At 40.1% G+C, this 6,000-nt stretch overlaps 1 long non-coding RNA gene across 1 annotated transcript in view; it reads right to left on the reverse strand.

Moving 5' to 3' along the window:
- LOC138350253 (uncharacterized) overlaps window positions 1–5,224 on the reverse strand; it is a 232,758-nt gene extending 227,534 nt beyond the window's left edge. The window contains exon 1 of the long non-coding RNA XR_011222020.1: window positions 3,806–5,224. This is a non-coding gene — a long non-coding RNA (uncharacterized lncRNA). The remainder of the gene's footprint in view (window positions 1–3,805) is intronic.
- Between the last annotated feature and the right edge of the window lie 776 nt (window positions 5,225–6,000).

The raw sequence follows: 6,000 nt of genomic DNA on the forward strand, positions 1-6,000 counted from the left end.
TGTTGTCGAGAGGAGTTGTGTTTTAAGCTAAGTCATTGGTCACTGTTATTTTAGCCCATATAAATGTTAATTATCTGGTTAGATGATTTGAGTATTACTATTGATTACTCCATGTTCTGGTGATATTGCTCATGTCTCAATAATTAATTTCATTCTATGATATTGCATGTTGAAGAATATTTCTGGCTATTGTTTATACATTTAATTGTTGTTATGGTTGTCCCCCTTAGCATAAATATATTGTTCTCCATTTTATGCAGTGATGTAATTATACCCCTAGACATCTGTTGGCAAGGCCGATTTATTATCATTTCTTTACACTGTGGGGAGAAGAACCTTATTTAGTCTCAAGGGTGGTGACAATATGTGCATAATATTCCGTCCTCATAAACACTGAAAAAATGCTCGTTAGTTTTTCCAACAGATTATGCTCGCACTTGACATTGCTTCGCCCTCTTCCTGTGTTCAACCCTCTAAATGCTTTACTCACGTACTGCTAATACAATTAATAGCCAACATATTCAAACACATAAGCTAAGCTATCTTAGGCCTGATTATAGACAAACCTATAATATACATTAACATATAATATATATATATATATATATATATATATATATATATATATATATATATATATATATATATATATATATATATATATATATATATTCTGTATTTGAGGGCGATTTGAGTAGGATCATTGATACATATTTGTCTCACAAATAATTGTTAATATCCACAATCTTATGCTATTATTATCCACGTATGGACCTATTGCCTCATATAGATATCCGAAAAACCAATGAAATGAGAAAGGAGTTAAACGTTTTTGACTGTTCAAGTCTTCGTCTCAAAACATTTTATACACACATACACACACACACACACACACACACACACACACACACACACACACACACACACACACACACACACACACACACACACACACACACACACACACACACACACACACACACACACACACACACACACACACATTCCTCCAGTTTGTCTAGGACGACCTGGATAAACTGGAGGAATGGTCTAGAAAATGGCTGCTAAAGTTCAACCCAGGAAAGTGCTAAGTAATGAAATTAGGCGAAGGGAGCAGAAGGCTGAACACAAGGTACCATCTGGGAGGTGCAATCTTGCAGGAGTCAAATAGAGAGAAAGATCTGGGGGTTGATATCACACCGAACCTGTTCCAAAAGCCCACATCAAAATTATATTATCAGCGGCATATGCTAGACTGGCCAACATAAGAACCGCCTTCAGAAACTTGTGTAAGGAATCGTTCAGGACCTTGTATACCACTTATGTCAGACCAATCCCGGAATATGTAGCTCCAGCCTGGAGTCCATACCTAGTTAAACACAAGACAAAGTTAGAGAAGATTCAGACGTATGCCACCAGACTGGTACCTGAACTGTGAGGTATGAGCTACGAGGAAAGGCTGAGGGAGCTAAACCTCACGACCCTGGGAAAGTGAAGAGTAAGGGGATAACCACCTACGAAATACTCAGGGGAATTGGCAGGGTGGACAAAGACAAACTCTTTACCACGGGTGTAACACTAACAAGGGGACACAGGTAGAAACGTAGTACCCAAATGAGCCACAGAGACATTAGAAAGATTTTTTTTCAGTGTCAGAGTAGTTAACAAATAGAATGCATTAGGCAGTAATGTGGTGGAGGCTGACGCCATACACAGTTTCAAATGTAGATATGATAGAGCCCAGTGGTCTCAGGAACCTGTACACCAGTTGATTGACAGTTGAGAGGCGGGACCAAAGAGCCAAAGCTCAACCCCGCAAGCACTACTAGGTGAGTACACATCTTAGAGCGTAAACCGCCCGAGAAGGCTCCCAGGGGCCCTACTCCGGCATATATGACTCTTGTGTTCCTTGAGATCTCTTGGTGTGGAGCAGCGCTTGTCTGTTTTATCCTGGTCGTCTGTAACTCTTTAGACGTCTTCACGCGCGCACACACATACAAAAATATACACACACACACGTTATAGTTTGAATGTTGTCCTCTCATGTCTTTATTTTAAACATTTTTAACATTATTATTATTAATATATATATATATATATAATATTTACTATATATATATATATATATATATATATATATATATATATATATATACTTATTCCTTTCGTTTCTGTATTAAAATACACGCAATTTTAACTTTTCGTTGATTGCAATGCAATTTTCGGTAAGTGATAAATTCACTTATCTTGTATACTAATTTAAAAAACAGTAAAAGATTAACTTTTACGAATGATTATAAACTAAGAAATATTAAATATAAGGAAATATTAATATGGGTTAAGATTATAATTTAAAACATATTTTTTTAATTAAAAATAATCTTAACCCTAAAATAAATGGGTGAAGATTATAATTTAGATCGCAAATGGATTTAAATTATACTGTGGTTTGTATAAATTAGATCCATTTTTGATTGATCAGTTAAAGGGCGATTTGAGTAGCATCATTGTTACACATTTATCTCACTAATAACTTATTAATATCAAATTATCTCATAAAGACATTGTACCTCACCTCACCTCTTTCCTGCCTATATATCCACACCACTGAACTGTAAATTCATCCTTCTGAGGCTGTATTAATAAATACGAAAGCACTTAAGGAAATTCCTGTCTTAATCCTTTCTTCGTGGTCTAATTGTCACATTGTTCGTCACTGTCATATATATATATATATATATATATATATATATATATATATATATATATATATATATATATATATATATATATATATATATATATATATACATACATTTCGTTACGTTCTTACCTGTTTTCCCCAATCACTTGGGCTGGATGGTAGAGCGACGGTCTCGCTTTATGCAGGTCGGCGTTCAATCCCCGACCGTCTAAGTGGTTGGGCACCATTCCTTCCGCCCCCTCCCCCTCAGTCCTATCCCAACTCATTTTCCCTGATCCCTTCCATATGCTATATAGTTGTAATGGCTTGGCGCTTTTCCCCTGAAAGTTCTCTTCCCTTCTTACCTGCTTAACACGGGGAGAACAAAAGATACATCTTACCTAGTCACGAGAGGAAACAAAATACTGAAAATTTACTGAAATTTACAAAATACTGAAAATTTACTGAAATTTACAAAATACTGAAAATTTACTGACATTTACAAAATGCTGAAATAACAGAGGCGTGACACTGTTACACGACTCATGACACTGACATGACACACATCAATAACCGTTTACATATCAAAACAAGTAAAACGTAAAATTCCATTCTTTGACAATTTCAGAATGCAAAGCCGAACACACGAAGCTACATTAAGATCGAACTCGAGAAAAAGAGAACTAACTCACCTTTTTTTGTCATTTAAACCCAAAATCAATGACACAAAAATGGTATCATAAAATTGTACAAAGATAAATGAGAATAGGAAACTTTTCACAGAATACAAGATGAAGATGAATTTTAACTCACATAAACAATACAGGAACAAAACCGGATATTCTGAGAACGTATACTAAGCTCTGACAACGAACGAATACATCTGAAGAAATCACTGTTTCAACATGGCTTTACCCAAACCCTTCACATTCACAACGACCAAGAACAGTGCCAAACAATTACTTTTAGATAAGCGTTTGCCTTAAAAATTAACAAAATATCAACACATTAGAAAATATAACACAAGAAGGACAACAAAACCCACCGGGAAAAGATAAACAAAGCCAGGGCAGGTAAACAAAACAGTCAATCACTGAGCTACTAGAAGACCCAAATATTTACCTGTGCTTGAAGATGAGGGTGAAGGAGACCCGTGGAGGAGGTCGGGTCGGTACTTCAGTGTGTTCAAACCCTCGGTCTCTCGGTTGTCGGGCAGTCTAGAACAGTTTGCATACTTCGCGAAGACTTCGTTCGTTCTAAAACATTACGTTGTCTTGACGAGGAACGCCGCGTGCTTGCCGTCGTGCAACATCCAAGGGGAGTCCTTGATGTACAGTATTCGATCTCTTACGGAATTCGCGATATTCATACAGTTCTCTTCAGGCACTCCCTGTTTCAACGCTACGGACTTGACGGAACTCTAGATTATGCTTTTCGGGGGGGATTTATAAAGTGTCTGTATGACTGTAGTCAGCTATTACAGCAAATACAAGCTTTTGTCTACTTTGACCCTATATAAAATCTTTCTACAGAATAGTTTTCAGCCTAAACAAATGTGTTTTTTGGTATCTGGACAGTCTTTGGGGGTGCAAGCAAGTTTTTGTGTTGTGTATTTCTTGGGTAAAGATGATCTGGAACTGCTTGTTAGGAGTTTGTTGAGGTATTTGCGTATCACATGGAGTCTAAAGATTGTGTTTCCAATAGACGGTTTCTCTATCGCCGTGTGTCTTTACTGTTCGGTCGCGGAAAGTTGCAAACATCAGATGGGCGAAGGTTGACGGGATGGTATACAGAGGGTTGAAGAGTCTCAGCGCAAACCTACTTCATATTAACCTTATTCATAAATTTAGATATATATATATATATATATATAATATTGTGTTAATTACTTTTTACAACTGATTTATAAGAACAAAGGAGTATAAAGATTCTCAAAATATAGGGCAATGCAACAGTGATTATTATCTTTCTAGCATGTCGAGGTGTATTACTTCTCACAATGAAAAACAGACTCTAAAGAAGACAGTGGTAATTTCTGCTAGTAGGACAGAGGTCAGAATACATGAACATCTACAGTACAACTTTAGCCTACCCCGGGCCGACGAGACGTTTATGTGAACAGGGGGAGTAACGTTCAGAGCCGGGGGGGACCCTTAGCCCACCAAGCAAATCAGTAGCGAGTGGGGGACAAATGAGCGCATCAGTCTCTAAGGTTTCTCACCCGCGACACCGAGAGGACGACTCCTGCTGTGCTGCTGATCTTGATGGATTTCCTTGACTTGCGATCCGCCGGTAGCGTGAGTGTGTTCGTGTGGGTGCTGGAGCTGTAGTCGCCTGCAGATACGATGTATCAAGTCCCGCTGGATCACAGGCGCTAGGGTCGAAGAGGAAAATAGATGGTGTAGAAGAGGAGAAGGAGGAGGAGCAGCAGCAGGAGTGAAGAAGAACCGATTCGGAGAGAGTTAGAGTACGCAATAGGACCGCTTGTCGCAGCTGAGGGGCCGTCTGTCGCTGGTGGGAGGACAAGCGACCTCACCTCGACCGCCCTGCACCGCACACTGAGCCACCTCCCGCCGCCTCTCTCCCTCTGAGCCCCGCTACGTTATTGGGGGAGGGAAGGGAGTGAGGGGAGTCAGCGCGCAAGGAGAGGGGAAGTATTAGCTAGGGTAGGAGAGCAGTGGGAGGGACTGAGCGGTGGTGTGAGGGAAGAGAGGGAGGGAGGGAGGGAGAGAGGGAGAGAGGGAGAGAGGGAGAGAGCGAGAGAGCGAGAGAGAGAGAGAGAGAGAGAGAGAGAGAGAGAGAGAGAGAGAGAGAGAGAGAGAGAGAGAGAGAGAGAGAGAGAGAGAGAGAGAGAGAGAGAGAGAGAAAGAGAGAGAGAGAGAGAGAGAGAGAGAGAGTGTGAGAAAGAGATAGAGAGAGAGAGAGAGAGAGAGAGAGAGAGAGAGAGAGAGAGAGAGAGAGAGAGAGAGAGAGAGAGAGAGAGAGAGAGAGAGAGAGAGAGAGAGAGAGAACGTGTGAGAAAGTGTGAGAAAGAGAGAGAGAGAGAGAGAGAGAGAGAGAGAGAGAGAGAGAGAGAGAGAGAGAGAGAGAGAGAGAGAGAGAGAGAGAGAGAGAGAGAGAGAGAGGCATATACCTTACCTGGACATGTAACCAAGCCTACTGATCATCCTTGGTTTGAATATCACTTCCGGATGGCAGCCGAGGTCAAAAACAAGTCCCCGAAGGAGCTTTAAAGAACATCCCTCGGCTCATAATAGGAACATTCACACACAATCTTGTGGTACACAGAAAAAGCTGCAGAAGTGGGCAGTATCAAG

Source organism: Procambarus clarkii, chromosome 44 (genome assembly GCF_040958095.1).
Source record: "Procambarus clarkii isolate CNS0578487 chromosome 44, FALCON_Pclarkii_2.0, whole genome shotgun sequence".
NCBI lineage: Eukaryota > Metazoa > Arthropoda > Malacostraca > Decapoda > Cambaridae > Procambarus > Procambarus clarkii.